Raw genomic sequence first — 16,710 nt, forward strand, 5'->3', positions numbered from 1 at the left:
TGCTGGAGTACGCATGTGTTCTCTTTTGTCTAAATAGTGTGTGATAATAAAATCCTTCCATGTTTAGATTGTTGTCTGCCTCAGTTCTATCTCAGTGACATAATTACCTGGTAAACTGTGCAATAAAAGATCTTGTGTTACTCCACACTGCCTCTTGGTGGCTCTACTAGCTAATTCCCCACAACTAAATTTATACTCATGTCCTTACAGATACGCATTTGACGTAACAATGTGGACAAAATTGAGAGGGTATAGAGGAGAGCAACACAGATGATTCATGGTCTGGGGAACCAAGCCCTATGAGGAAAGACTAAAGCACTTAGGAATGTTCATCCTGGAGAAGAGGAGGTTGAGAAGGGACAAGATTGCCCTCTTCAAGTATTTGAAAAGTTGTCACTTAGAGGAGGGTAGGGAATGGTTCCTGTGGGCAGTAGACAATAGGATCCATAGTAATAGATTTATACTACATGGAGAATGGTACTGGCTATATATCATGGGGAAAGTTCAAAGTCAAAGGAGTTCAGTAGTGGAGTAGGTTACCTAACGAGGTAGTGAGCTCCTGCTCATTGGTGGTCTTTAAGCAGTGGCTGAAGAAACTATTATCATGGATGCTTGAGGCTGATCCTGCACTTAGCAGGGAGTTGGACTAGATGGCCTGTAAGGTCCCTTCCAACTCTATGATTTATCAGCAGCAAAACTGTTGGCAGCTCTTGCTTAGAAAAAAAAACTTACAATTTTATAAGGAAGAAAAAAAGTTTCAGTAAGTCTGGTGAAGTTTTCTCAGGATGCTGGTAGTTACAGACATCTCTGGCTAAGAGGTATCTGGGCTCAGCAACCTTAACTTTCTTTTCATATAAAATGTTCCCTCCCTCCACCCCCTCCTTTGTATTGCTCCATAGGTTTTCCCCCGGCATGTTCTCCAGTTATTCCTTTGTGGGGAAAGAATAATACATCAAAACTGGCCTTTAGATAGAAGCCTGCTCTTACTTGCTTGGAATGGGTAGGCTGTATGATTTTACATAACACATATAGCAGAAAACTACCATTATAAATTTTGTCAGCTGTTCAACATAGTTATTTTTCTTGCACTAAAAGCTACTGTTGCAACCTCTGTTTCATAGAAACAGGTAAGTACTGCCCCAGCAGAACTATATGAAAATAAATGTACTGGGATCTTTCTAAGAAATCTATCTTTCCTGGGCATGTTTTGGGCTGAGCTTGGTGTAGCAGTTAGGAGTGCAAATTTCTAATCTGGTGAGCCAGGTTTGATTCTGCACTCCCTTACATGCAGCCAGCTGGGTGAACTTGGGCTCGCCGCAGCATTAATAAAGCTGCTCTGCCTGAGCAGTAATATCAGGGCTCTCTCAGCCTCACCTACCTCACAGGTTGTCTGTTGTGGGGAGAGGAATGGGAAGGTGACTGTTTTGAGACTCCTTCAGGTAAAGAAAAGCGGCATATAAGAACCAACTCTTCTAAGAAAATGGCACTTATACATCTTTATCCATGGTTCCTCTATATATTTGTGAAACAGTCTGGGAGGGTGGAACATGTCTGGCTGTCCAATCAGGGTGCAGCCAGCCCCTGCAGCTCCTGCCCTCTATCCATGGACTCTAGCCTCTTTGCTCTCAGATGCACCTCAGTGCCTGGAGCCAGCAGCAAGTAAGGGAAGAGGGCTCTGGGTGAAGGGTAGTGGTGGAGGGCCTGCTAACACTAATGAGGGCTTCCCGGCCTGCTAAGCAGGGCCTGTTAATGAGGGCATCTTGGCCTGCTAGCTGGCCCTGCTAACGAGGGCCTCCTGGCCTGCTGACTGCCTGCTAAGGAGCTCTGTCCTGGCCCTGCTAACAAGTTGGCCAGCCCCCGTCTGCCCCAAAGCCACCTTAAGCTGCCTGGTCAGTGTTGCTCTCATTTCGAAGCCTGTTCTTAGGAACGGGCTTTGAAGCTAGTTTACAAATAATATTATTTCAGGAAGATAAATGCGTCACTTTCTGTGACCATTTGACCACATTGCAGTAAATACATCAGAGGTTCTTTTGCTTAGGAACATTTATATTTCACATATGTTTAATGCTAATCCATGCACTGATGACTGCAGGACCAGGCTGGGAATATTCACCTATGACATCTAATGGGCTGGCCTCCTCTAGGGAAATATCTACTGGAATATCAAGAGGAATTTCCATCTACTAAAAAGGAAAAACTACAAAAACCCAATATCCTCCCAGTGCTTAATCAACTGGCAGATGTGCTGGGACACTGTAAATGTGATATATGTTTATAATGCTTTAATACTTATGTCTGTATTTTATTGATTGATGTTACCTGTCCTGAATCTCATGGGAAGGAGAGGCTACAAGAATAAAGATTTTAAAAATTATTTAGTGTGATGATGATGCTCAAGGGAAGCAAGTGAATGAGGCTTCAAATTGGCTGGAAGCATGCCTCCTCTCCCTAGCTGCTGGGTTTAACAAAAGGGAGTTGCTGCTTTGTGTAAAAAGATGTCAGTCTCCAGGTGGGAACTAGGGATCCCCTGAAATTTTATCTCTTCTCCAGACTGCAGAGGTTGATTCCCCTAGAGAAAATGGATGTGTTGGAGGGTAGACTCCATAGTATTTTACTCCTTTGAGGTCCCTTCCTGCCCCAAATCTCATCCACTCCCAGTTCTACCCCCAAAACTCTAGGTAATTCTTAACTCAGAACTGGCTGTATCTTAAATTGCTTCCTGAATGACCAAATTTAAATTAAGGGGAGACAGATATTTTTATTAGTTGATAGACTGGTTTCATTGAAACTTTTGAAAAAAATATTTGTAGATCTGTCTCTTGAGAAACCTATATGCAGGTCAAGAAGCAACAGTGAAAACCGAGCATGGAATCACTGATTGGTTTAAAATTGAGAAAGGAGATTGGCAGGGCTGTATACTGTCGCCTTGCCTATTTAACTTGTATGCGGAGCGCATAATGAGAAAGGTGGGGTTAGATGAGTCACAAATTGGGATCAAGATTGCAGGGAGAAATATCAACAACCTCAGATATGCAGATGATACCACTGTAATGGCAGAAAGCGAAGAGGAACTAAAGAGCCTTATGATGCAGGTGAAGGAGGAGAGTATAAAAGTTGGCTTGAAACTCAACATCAAGAAAACAAAGATCATGGCATCTGGCCCCCTCAATTCCTGGCAAATAGATAGGGAAGAAATTGAGGTAGTGACAGATTTTATTTTCCTGGGCTCCAAGATTACTGCAGATGGGGACTGCAGCAAAGAAATTAAAAGACGCTTGCTCCTGGGGAGGAAAGCTATGGCAAGTCTAGCCAGCATCCTAAAAAGCATAGAAATCACCCTGCCAACAAAAGTGCGTCTAGTCAACGCTATTGTCTTCCCAGTTGCAATGTATAGCTGTGAAAGTTGGACCATAAGGAAGGTTGAGCGGCAAAGAATTGAGGCTTTTGAAATCTGTTGCTGAAGAAGACTCTTATGAGTCCCTTGGACTGCAAGGCGAACAAACCGGTCAGTCCTAGAGGAGATCAGCCCGGACTGTTCCTTAGAAGGCCAGATCCTGAAGATGAAACTCAAATACTTTGGCCACCTCATGAGAAGGAAGGACTCCCTGGAGAAGAGCCTAATGCTGGGAGCAATTGAGGGCAAAAGAAGAAGGGGATGACAGTGAATGAGGTGGCTGGCTGGAGTCATTGAAGCAGTTGGTGCAAACTTAAATGGACTTTGAGGAATGGTAGAGGACAGGAAGGCCTGGAGGATCATTGTCCATGGGGTCACAATCAGTTGGACATGACTTCGCAACTAACAATAACAACAACAACAATGTAGATCTATATTTTTCCTGTTTCTACAATACTTTGGAATATTACTCTGATACAAGAACAAAGAAGAAACAAGATGTTCTTAATCACATTCATGATTTTTGATGATGAAATGAGTGGATCAATCTCCTTAATCCTGGCCTTACTACCTCCCCCCCCCCTTCCTTCTAGAATTCTGATCCTCTCCAGCCTCCTCTTTTTTCATACCTTTCAAATAATTAAGACATTAAATCCCCCTTTTTAAAAATTTGTAGTAGCATTTCACTGAGCAACCATATGTATATAATAAGGTTAAAGGTAAAGGTAAAGGTATCCCCTGTGCAAGCACCGAGTCATGTCTGACCCTTGGGGTGACGCCCTCTAGCGTTTTCATGGCAGACTCAATACGGGGTGGTTTGCCAGTGCCTTCCCCAGTCATGACCGTTTACCCCCCCAGCAAGCTGGGTACTCATTTTACCGACCTCGGAAGGATGGAAGGCTGAGTCAACCTTGAGCCGGCTGCTGGGATTGAACTCCCAGCCTTATGGGCAAAGCTTTCAGACGGCTGCCTTACCACTCTGCGCCACAAGAGGCTCTTATAATAAGGTTAGTAAAAACAAAATGAGGAGAAAAGCCCAACCTGAAAATTAAGTCAGAAACTCAAAGCTTGAGCAAATAAAAATTAAAATATGATACTATTTATTGAACAGTGCACAGAATATTAGGACTAAAACATGACATACAAGGTACCACTAAAACCTCAAATCAAGATGAAGTTGCATGCCCTATTCCAGAGAATCATAATGGCTACACATGTACAAGAACCAAGAACTTGATGAAACAGAAACATATCTGCACTTGAGCATGAGGCTTCTCTTCCTAAAGTTGCAAGTAAGCAAGGCGGGCACAATAACCTCTCACAGAATGAGGCAAATCTCTGCTGCGAGAAGTATGGATTCTGGAGCACAGTCACCTTAAACCTTTTAAAAAATAAATCTTGGGAGGAAAATCTTGCAAGACTTAGAACTAATGCCCAACCAATCAAGGACACCCTGCTTCTCTACCTCAGTGGGGAGGACAGTATTCCACAAAAACACTGGGAACCCTTAAAGTGGCTTGATCAATTCTACCATGTTTTCTCTGCTCCTGGATATCTTTGGGGAAAGATAGGGTCACCGCGGTTCAATCAGATTGGTTGCAGATGGAAAATTTAAATTGTCCAAAATCAAAAAGGAAATTTCTTTCCCTATTTGATTTTCTCCCCAATGAGGACCCAAAGTGGCTTTTACAAATGACTTTTACACAGAACTTATATATTTTTTCCGGACTAAAATATGGCCATTGCACAACAAATAAATAAAGAGTATTGTGTGTTTTGAATTTGTGATAGACCTACCACCAGGAAAGAGGTTTGTATGCCTATGTTTTGTTTTTTGGGGGGGGGTGTTATCTGGGAGCCAAAGGGACAGCAGCCCCTTTGGAACCATTGTTATAGTGTATGTGTGTGTAATATAATTATGACCACTGAAGAATGCCCTCAGTGTCAGAACACATTGGGGCTTTTAATGTAACATGTATGTGATCCTTTGAAATTTGATGTACGTTTTCTTGGTTGCTTTAAATGCCAAGTTTTTAATGTTATTGTTGTATGTAGTTTTAATCCTTATTATGCACACTAGGTAACAAATAGTTTTATTCTCTTTTTTGTTTTTATTTGCTCATGCTTCAGGTCCCTGTCTTGATTTTCAGGTTGGGTTTTTGTTCCATTTTAACTTTTCTTTTGAAAGAAGCATAGAGCCAGAGGCCCATGTAATTCTCAAAGCTTTCATCATTAATACTTTATGGGCCCTGCTGATGTGCTTAAATATAGGAGCAAAAAGAATTGATCTTCTATTTAAGCACGCAAAACATATAAGTAATAGGTTTCATCTCTAGATGTAGGGAGGTGAAATGCGAAGTACAACCAAGATGTCAATAGGAAGATAATAAATTATTTTCTTCCCACTTCTTTCTGACAGAACTTTCCTGCAAAGATTGCACATATTTGCTAAGCACATCTTTACCTATAACACATACTGAGTAATCCATGTTGGTTAAACTCCAGTTTAAACTTAATAATTCAGTGTTCTCTAATAATCAGTGCCCATCTTAGACCCAAAACTGAAGATGACCATTAGCTCAAGCAATCCTGTGTTTATCTGTGTTAACATGCTGTGTTTATCTGTGTTAACATGCTGTGTTTATCTGTATTCAGTGAATTTTACTGGGAAAGTTTTCATGTGTTTGCTGAGTCATCTCGGAATTATTTATTTGAACAAGAGAAAGATATGCAACAATTAAGTAATATAATGAAATAGTGAAATATTGCCAATTCTAAACTAAATCTATTATGTCTACCAGGACTGTGCGCATTTAAGTGCCATAAAGTTGCACCTGACTTATGGTGACCTCTGCAAGAAGTTTTCAGTGCAAGTGATTGTAGGCAGAGATTCAATATGCTAAGACAGCTGAGCACCAAGCTTCTTAAAAGAACAGTTTTATTAGAAGTATAAACCAACTTTGTATAAAAAGAGGAGAGATTCTTAACTGTCTAAGTGTCCTGTTGGTTTCATTCTGTCTGTTCTGGAGGCAAGCAGGTAGGAAGTGTGTTCAAAGGAGCAGGAAATCTAATTGAGCCAATCAGGACACAGGAAGAGATTTTTTGAACATATCAGGAAGTTACTAATCTCCTTTGATACCTGCTGCAGTATATTCTTCATATTCTGGTCAATCATGGACACTGATGATCTGCATATTTCAACAGTGGTAGTTAAAGGTAGTTTGCCATTGCCTTTCTCTGCAGAGTCTTCCTTGGCAATTCCTCTTCCAAGAACCAACCATGCTTAGCTTGCTGTATGCAGAGGTGAAGCTGAAAGTGGTCAGAAAGCCTGGTTCAAGTATCCTTGAAATAAGATATTCCCACCATTGAACATTTTGTAGAAAGAGTAGATTAGTTGGACCTCTGTTTTATTAGTGATGTAGGAATGCAGGAGTCAAAGGATACCTCACATTTAGTTACCTCAATAGTAAAAGAAATACATATTTCTTTTTTTCCATTCGCATTTGCTGTTCGTTTGTTTGTTGAGAGAGAGAATGAATCTCATGGCAGCAATGTTTTAGAAAAAATATAAGAAAACCAAAGTACATTTTACAGTTTTAAAGTCTTGCCAAATACATTTTTTTTCACTTGGCAATATAATGAAAGTGTAAACAGCTTGTGGATGATCCTGACAAGGATGTTCCGCAAATGGCTGTTTGTGACACATGGTTTCAAGTTTTGCCCTCCAGGATCCTCAGCCAGTTACTTTCAAATGCTACAGTGGAGTGTTGAAAAGGGGGGGGGGAGGTTGGCAGTTTAACTGCTATCCAACTGACAGTGTGTGTTGTCTGATTTGGTGGCAGGTTGGTTAGGTGGTCTGTTGGTTAGGCAGGGAGTCCATTAGGAACTTTAGTATTTGAAGATGGGTAGGGTTAGTGTACTGTTACTTTCAAAAACACTTTAAAAGAGAGATGCTTTTGTGCTCAGTGTTATAAAGGTTTGAGTGCTGTTCCTACAAAAATTATAAAATAAAAGCCTTTATGTTCCATAAGTCTAAATCAATTGGACAAAATCATGCCCATTACCTCTTCTCAGGGTCTTGCTCTCTAAGTCCAGTGACACCTTTAAGAGCAACAAAATTTTATTCCTGGTATAAGCTTTCATGTGCACGCACACTTCTTCAGGCATTGCCTTCACTGAAGACTAGAAGGCTAAGTGATTCCAGCAGCTGTCATTATAGTCAATAAAACTTTTTAAAACAAAAAATGAAAAAAGTTTGTAGAATGTGAAATTTAGGTCTTTAGTTCTTGTTTTGGAAACAGGGTGTTCTCACACTGCCACCCCTCAAAAATACATCCCCTCTTTCCTCAGCTTCATAACTGGCTGGAAACCCAAAGAATTGTCTCTGCAGAATTTTGAAGATTCCCATCAGGACTTCTATGGGAGTAGAAATCATTTCTCCCCGTTCCCATTGATTCCTTGCCCATGCTATCTGCTTTTTCTCCTCTTTTGTTGATTATTTACTATTCCTCCCCTTGATATTCCCACAGCTGCCTAGTGTTTGACTTTCTTCCTTGACTGTGAGTGCCAACTCTGCTCCGCTCTTATCACTTGTTTGTTCTACTACATGCAGGACAGTTGACACTGTCCTCTCCCTTTCTGGCTATCTTCATGGAAGTCTTGCCCCGGTCCCAACATGCTCATTTCCTCCCTCTTTGCCACATGTCCGATTATCCATTCCTTCTTCTTCCATTTTCCAGTTCTTGCATTTTTCTTCCTTGGCTGATCACTGCCTTATTAAGAACAAAAGAAAAAGAAAAACTTTCTTGCATGGTGTGTCAGTGCTGAGAGGAAACTCAATATGTATGCTCTGCTGGAATTACCAGCTTTCCCCAGGGCCTGCAAGACGGAGCTCTTCCGCCAGGCATATGGCTGAGGCCAAGGCAGTGCCCGGGTTCCATCTTGGATCCCTTAGATCCATCGGCCAGCTCCCTCTCTCGTGAGACCAACGTTATGACCTCTGACTGAACAGGTGGGGGTTATAGGATTAGAATGCCAGCGTTGTTATTATTGCCTATCATATAATGGGAACTTATGGAGTTTTATTGTGATTTTAATGTTTTATTGTGAACCGCCATGAGACCTTCTGGCGAACAGCAGTATACAAGTTTAAATAAATAAATAAACAACCAAATAAATAAATAAATAAATTTCACAATGCCTAAATATAAAAGGAATTTTGGAACAAAAGGTTTCAAATTGAGTTAGTGGAAGAAGTGGTAGTGAACTGAAATAACAGTGAGATTTCTATAATGAATATGTTTCAATATTATAAATTAGCACCTCTGAAAAGAGGAAGCAAAAAGAGTCTTCCCTTTAATATGTGCTTTTCAAAGCCAGCAAATACAAGGATATCCAGTAGGAAGATAAATCCAAATCACATCTGTCCTTCAATTTAGGAGATCTAACTAATCCAACATATATTCAGTAATGACAATAGGAACATTCAGACATTTGCCATCTCACTATAGGGGCAGAAGATCCACTGCTGCCAGCAGGTCCTTCCCTGTTGACACTCACCTGGCCATGGTCAGGGAATAGGGGAAACAGTGGCAGTGTCCTGATGCACTGATGTCACTCCTCTTCTACCTGGAAGTGATGTCAGTGTATTGCTGAGGGATGTTGGGAAAAGCTTTCTTGCATGGTGTCTCAGTGAGGCCTTTCTCCCTTGTGGAGAAATGTTGGGCATAACTTTAAATGTTGACCAAAAGCTTAGTGTCCCTTGAGACAAGCTGATTAAAAAAAATAGAGCAGATACGTGCCTGACAGAAAACAGGGAAGTCTTCAGCCTGAACTATTATCAGATATTCCCAACAACAAAGTAAAGTAGGCCAGAAGAGGATAGGGTTTCTCATGTGTTAATGTGCAACTGAGACTCACCTGGGCCATTGATTGACACCACAGAGTGCTGACTGGAAGATGTGACTATCCCAGTAGCCTGTTCACTGCGTGTGCTGTGTGCTCACAGGTGGGCCCCGCAGTGCCTATAAAAGGCACCACATGCACAGGTCCGGACTCTTCACCCAGGACTCTGCAAGAGCAACTTCCCTCCTAGCAATTCTATATTTTTGTAGAAACAGCCAGGTTACAGTTTTTGAGCTGGAAGTTTCATAGTTAAATTCATCACAGCTGTGGTTTTGCATGGGATGGAGCCTGTTGGCGGGGATTCCAGTGTGTAATTGTGTAAACCCCCTCCCTGGGGTTTAGGGCCTTCATGACATGAAAAGAAGTGTGGCTGACCCAGCTGTGGGAGTCCAGGGACTCATTTTGCCAGATGGCCTAGCAGCAAACAAATGAGGTTGGCGCCCTTTGACCCCCCCCCCCGCCATGTGTGGCTGACCCAGCTGTGGGAGTCCAGGGCCTCATTTTGCCAGATGGCCTAGCAGCAAACAAATGAGGTTGGCGCCCTTTGCCCCCCCCCCCCCGCCATGTAGGCCACTTGCTCTGGTGGTGGACACCAGTAGGCAAGGGATTCTGCTCTCCCAACTGGGAATGGTGCAGATCCCCAGAACACGTCTGGACTCCAAGGATTTTCATGCTGACTGCTAGGGCAGCCTACCTCTCCCATGCTGTGCCAACCCTCCCATGTGGAAGTATTATAGCTGTGGCTTTGTTCATACGCAATATTGGTTTGTCACATCTTATTCCAGCCCTAAATGTCCTCCTGCTAGTCAATGTCTCACAGAGTCTGAGAACCTTTGAGTGACAGGGTATTCAAACAGAATTCCATAGAGAGTGTCAGTTAAGAAATGACAGTTGAAAAGTGACAGTTAGAGACAGTTTAGCACTGACTGTAGACTTGCAAGGAGGCAAAGGAGGAGTGAATGGATTTATGATGATCTCCCTTCAAGCCAATAGGAAAATTGTTTCGAGTTAAAAGAAAGTATTCCTGCCCAATGCAAAGGGACATAGCTCTTGAAAGAGGTGTGATCCCTGGTCTGTGAAGAAAGATTTTGGGAACTGTCTTAGTGTTAGCAAAACTCAGGAACCTATGCTTGAGTGTTTCAGCAGAAAGAAAGCCTCCTCAAAGTTTCAAAGATTTTGCTGAAAAGCAAAAATGCTTACTTATTGACAACATATTAGCAAGATTTAGTGTGATTATGAAGACCTCAGATTTTATTGTCGACCTAATACATCCTACCTCTGACTCCACCTGACCTTTTCCTTACCAAGTTAAATAAAATACTTTGTTTATTTTTGAACTTTCAAAAGTTTCTCGTATGCTATTTCAATAGAATATAACACTGTGATTTTGACTCATTCCTCAAGTCTCTGGTCAGGACCACCATCATCAATCAAAATATATAATAATATGGCAGTGTGCGACACCCATAGACCAAATAATAATAAGAAAATAAAGAGATCACAAAGAAAGAAGGAAAGAAAGAAACCCTGTGGGGGCCTAAGAGAAGAAGGTGAGATTTCACCCTATTTTTATAAAACAATAGTCCCCCCACATATGTTGTCTATTTAAGTATTTCAGGAACGTACACAAACTCAAAGACTGTCAATTCTTTAGCATTTAGAATATACTGGCCAATGTCTGAACATTTTACCCCTGTTAGGTAGGTGAAAGAAGTCATATCCAGAAATAAGATTTCCATTGAATCCAACAAAGAGAACCACACTGATTCTCTAATACTAAGCATTTCAATAAAAATGGCTTAACTTTTTGAAACAGAACAGACTCTGAATCTAAAATATTTTTGCACACCACTTCCTTTTACCAACTGACACTGGAATAGTTCTTTCAGAAGTGGGGAGAACACCTTTTAGTTTAAATCTTGCACTGGGGAAACTCTGTTAAGATACACAATGTGAAATGTTTGTATTTTTAAAAATTAATTAACTACTATTTTAAAAAATGAGATCCTATGGTTGGTATTTTCTCTGTAGTGACCTTTTCTGAGGCTGTAGTTTATTCATAACACCTAACAAACTGATAGCTGGATATGACAGGCCATAAAAGAGGTCTTGATTCATAGCCAACAGGAACTTCAGATATTGTGAGAAGATTGTATTCCATATCAATGTAAAAATCGGTGATTTATGGAGTCCATCACTCTGCTCTAAGAAGGGGCTTAAAATCCTGTCACTTTAACGTGCAAGATATGTGTACGGTGTCATGTTTTATGGAGTTTATCTAGCTAAAAAAGAAGGATGTGCCTAACTTGGATAACACAATGTAGAAAAGTTTGCCACAGATATTCACTGGCTAAATTCTCAAACATTCTCTGCCTCTATTATTCTCTTTACAAGAAAAAATGTGGTGTCAAATGTACCTCCAAGAGATTCTGGGTGAAAAGCAGTCTGCTGTAACTAGCTACATGAGAGAAGTGTAGTAAATGGAGCATAACACAAAGCCTGAATATATAATTGTACAAACTTCTTCTCAAGAACATTGTGATGGATAGTTAACCATTTTCTTTACAATTGCTCTAGATATTATTACCATAAGAATCCTTAGGACATTTGGCCTCTCTTCTAAGCATTAATGCAATTAAAGTAAAACTACCTAAATTGGGGAGGAAAAGACTACACGAGAAGCTGTCAATCAGGCAGAAACAATTTACATTATTTAGCCATCAGCTTCTGTAGTTACAGTAGAATTCATTGCAAACCTTCCATTCTGTAAAATTATTGAAGTATGTCCTGCTAAGTATTATGTTACACAAGTGCCTGGCTATCCATGAAAAACCACTGATGGCTCCTTCCCTGAATTTATTTTGAATTGTGCTTCAAAAACTTATGTAGTATTCTAATTTAGTTTTGCCTTAACCATCCCTTTCCCTGTGTGTTATAATGGGATCTGTTTAGGAACAACAAAACTGCAATGCAATACAAAGGAATCCTTAAGTATTCAAGTATCTCTCAACAATTAAATTTGTTTAATCTTTTTAATAACCACTAACACAAGATTTTAGAAGAGAGAATCTGGGTCAGTAAGATACACATCTTGAGTGGTGAGGAATGCAAACAACACAGGGTATAGGGCAGAATGGGAGGAAATGTGATCAGCCATTGAAAGACTATACATGGTAACATCCCAACAATTTCACAAATTCACCAAGGGACAGTAAAACAACTGCAGCTTCTAACAAACACTAGGCATAGGCTTCATGACTGCCCAGGCAAGCAAGGAATTTGCTGCCCCTACCCAAGATTGGAAGATTTCTCCTAGGCTCTAAGATTTTTACCAACAAGTTTAGGAAATGTTCCGACAGCATTACCAAGGTTTCACATCACATTCTCCCCAAACTCCATTCTTCATAAGTACTGCCCCCTAAATCTAGCATTAGCCTAGGCAGTGTTGGCAACCCTGATTAGCAACAAGGGTTTTGTTTTTTAAAGAATTTTTTATTCATAAAAGAGAGAAATGCTACATATTACATTTTACAGAACTACTATTTGAAGGTAAGAATAAAGCTGTCAATTGATGGGGGGGGGTTGGCGCCTTGTCTGGGTACTCTGGGCTCTTCGGTGGGAGGGGAGAGGTTTGGATACGTCTGGGCTCCTGGCCCAGAGGCCAAGCGGGCCTGGACAAATATCCCTTGTCTTGAAAACCTACAGGGTTGTGATAAGTCAACAGTGACTTGATGGTAAAAAATAATAATCAATACATCACACCACTTGTGTTCTGACTAGGCACTTGGGATGGTTTATATTCTTCATTGTGAAGCCCAAGTGCTGACCTACCCAAACATCTAAAAGGCATTTCTGAGAGCTAGGAATCTGCCTTTGTACTAACTTTTACTAAGTAGCATTAGACAAAACATCATCAAATAGTGATAGCAAGCATCACCAGACTGGATGTCAAGAAACACACTAACCTCCAAAGAAGGTACTTCATCCTCTGTTGTTTCCAAAGCACTAAAGTCAAATCAGGAATCTATGCAGTAGAAACTGAAGGTACCGGAGGCATTTTTGCAAGCCCAGAAGGACCTGTGCAATGTACCAACTACTCAGCAGTATTAGAGCAATCACAGTGTGCCCAGCAGAACCAAGTGCCATCTGAAGTCAAGCACAGAATGACAGGCCAAGTGGGAAGGAGTGTAATATACAGTGTCCAACAAACACACTGACTTTGGTTCATAATATTAACATAATACACTCTGTCACCAAGCAGGATAGGAATGAGAAGAAAAAGGGAATATAAAGACGGGAATGCAGAAAAATTCAGTGAAGGGAGACAAATACGTAAGAATCATGTGGAAAAGAGGGAGAGAAATTAAGAGAGAGAAAGGTTATCTTGCTGCAGCACCCTAACTACAAAGACATTTGGCAGGACACAACATGATGCTGACTCAAGGGGTCCCTTCAAAAGCCTTCCTCAAGCTGCGCCTGGGTAGACTACACACCACTGTTTTGATGTTTTGTCATTTTATCATCTGAAAGGGATACACAATGATAAAGCCCCTTAGGTATGGTTGAAGTGTATCCCACAAATTATTTCATGTGTAACATTGGTCAATAGGAAATGTTTAATATGAATCTCCATTCCATGGATCTACATTTTCTGTCCTTCCCTGATTGGCAATATTTGCAGTTAATGGGGGGGGGGGGATGACAAATTAAACAACAACAGCAACAATAACAAAACAAATGCTGCATCAATTCTTAGATGAAGAATGATATTCCATATCTTGCAATATTTATAAACTGAAAAGGTAATGTAAAATGATTTAGTCTTCAAGGCATTTGGCCTTTTCCTTGATCAACAACAGATCTGAATTTTTTTGAGAAGTTATGATTCATGCAGATTGATATAATAGAGCTCTTTTATACATGTAAGAATCCCTAACCTGACACTCTGACCTGGATAGCCCAGGCAAACCCTGTCCCATCAGATCTCAGAAGCTAAGCAGACCCTGGCTAATATTTGTATGGGATTTGGATGGATTTCCTCCAAAGAACGTTAGGAGTCATGATGCAGAGGCAGACAATGGCAAACCACCTCCAAATGTCTTTTGCCTGACTACCAGTCAAACCTTGGATCTCCTGGCTACACTACACCTGATCCAAGTTTTCAATCAAACATGTACCTCCTAAGATTAAGGTGAATAGTTGATGCGAGGTTACAATTATCAGTTCTAATTTTAGTTAAAAATAAAAGATGATAATTTGGATAGCATATTATGCCTCCAATAAGCAGCTCTGCATAGAATTCTATTCATCTCTATTAAATAAGCTTGCTTTGAAGAAAAAAGTTTTAATATTATACTGTTAGACAGCTTATTCAGAAGATGCCATAGCTCCTTAAACTTACACCTAGAACTTTTTTTTTTAATGTATGCTTTAAGGTTCGTTCTCTCTCCAGTTCTTGCATGCAAAAAATTCTTTAGAATTGTGGTGCTCCCTATTTTTCTTAATTATAACTACAAAAGATGGATATTTATATGGACATTTAACCTGTCCTCAGTGTGTGATATTGTCTAATGCTAAGGCTCAGATTATCTCAGCAATAATTACACAGTGAAAAAGTTAAATAATTTTGTACCCAATAGCTAGATATGTCCATCTCTTTAAAATCCACCATTTTTTTCCTGGTATGATTCAGAGTAACCCCTTTTCACTGTAAGTTCTATGTAGCTAAGCTTTTCTGGCTTTCCTTCATACATGATAACTATCTACTTTCCTAAGATCACGGGAGAAATGCCTCTACACACACACCCTTGGACTGTCCATCCTCCATGGACATTTCTTTGAAGACTAATAATGGTGTTGTTTTACTAGCTGATGCTAGAGTACCCTTTGCACTTTTTATGTGTTTTCAAACTATAACTGGAGCAAAACCCAGTATAGATGGCTGTCCAAAAATAAGAGAGAGTTCTACCCAAATCTTCTCCTCCAAACCTGTGGCTACAAAATCCCAGCGAACAAAACAAAGTAACAAATCCCAGTTACTATCTGCTTTCTTAGTATTAATAGAACTATCTCAGCTAACCGAAAAATACACATAATTGTAAAGTTTCTGCAATCTGGCATCCTAAAATGAAATATGAACCTTGTAGAAGATTATTTACAAGCCAGCATATCAAAAAGCAAGCATTTTCCTACTAAAATGAACATTAATTAGCCAAATGTTGCCCTCTCCTCTCATCAAAAAAACCTCAAAGGAAAAACAAGACTTGGAATTTTCTTCGTCTTTATTATAGAGGATACACAACTAAATAACTGATCATCTAAACAATTAAGTCATATCTCCCCAAAGCCTGCAGCTGTACAACCAAGCATTGATTTGCTCTCTGGCATGCACATACCAGTTTATCTTCAGGGCTTAATAGTTCTGTATATGGCTTTTTGATGTACCAAGCCTGTGGGTTCATAAAACAAATGGATATACACATTACATTATAGAGAGCAGAGGAGTATTTACCCCATTTGTACTGCTGAAGAAATATATGGATATAGTCAGGTAATTTGCATGGTAGCAAGTGAGTCAAATGAGGAACACAATTATTCTGCATGCACTGGTTTGATCTACATCTTCCCCTGGATAGCTGAAAAGTGGCAAATGTCAATATTCATATGTGAATACTGACAGTCCATGATGAACAATGTCAGTGTCCAAAAGCAGACTGAAAGATTCCACTGTCATTCAGGAATGTGCAGACAGCTTCTTTTAATCAACACCCAATAACATTATTCATGAGACACAAGGGGAAAAAACACAAATCCTAACTGAGTCTAGCTTATCCAGCTGCAGCTACTCCAGAAATTATTATCCTAGACTATATTATCCTAGAATCTAGTAAAACATGAAACAGACTTTTCATCATGGAAGATACACATTGTCTTACTTGTTGAGTATGCAGAAATGAACTAACAATCACACTAAGGTGGTAATAAACGCTCCATGTATTTTAACTGATATCCAGAAGTAAAGATGCTAGATGTCACGGTTACTGAGGGCCTATTCATTAACTCTGAACCATGCAACTTATTAGCTCTCACATACCTCTCTTGCATGGGTTCCCTAAAGACCACCCAATTGAGTTGGTCAGCATTTGGGTGATCCCATGCTCGCACAAGTCTCTACAAAGCCATAGGCCCTTCCTTAATTTTCCTTTTCTGCACCAGGAGTGCACCTAGAGATGCTGTCTCTAATCACCATTACACCCTCCACTCAATGAAAAGGTTCAAATATGAAAGTGCAACACTGACGAATTCTCCCCTCTGAAGATCCTTGGGATTATTAAACCACAAGTGGTTTGGACATAGCCCACCATCCTGAGGTATTTTAGGGTAATGCCAAGAATTGAGCCTGTGTGCAGTTG

General features: G+C 40.3%; 1 protein-coding gene across 8 annotated transcripts in view; it reads right to left on the reverse strand.

Moving 5' to 3' along the window:
- Positions 1 to 16,710, reverse strand: part of MGAT4C (MGAT4 family member C) — a 399,470-nt gene that overhangs the window by 35,459 nt on the left and 347,301 nt on the right. The window contains exon 1 of one of the 8 annotated variants that reach the window (XM_077338978.1): positions 6,534 to 6,587. The exons of the other annotated variants lie outside the window; for them this stretch is intronic. The gene's annotated coding sequence lies outside the window, so the exon portion shown is untranslated. Of the gene's footprint in view, positions 1 to 6,533; positions 6,588 to 16,710 lie in introns of those variants that run through there. 8 annotated transcript variants of the gene reach the window in all.

Source organism: Paroedura picta, chromosome 5, assembly GCF_049243985.1.
Source record: "Paroedura picta isolate Pp20150507F chromosome 5, Ppicta_v3.0, whole genome shotgun sequence".
Taxonomy (NCBI): Eukaryota; Metazoa; Chordata; class Lepidosauria; order Squamata; family Gekkonidae; genus Paroedura; species Paroedura picta.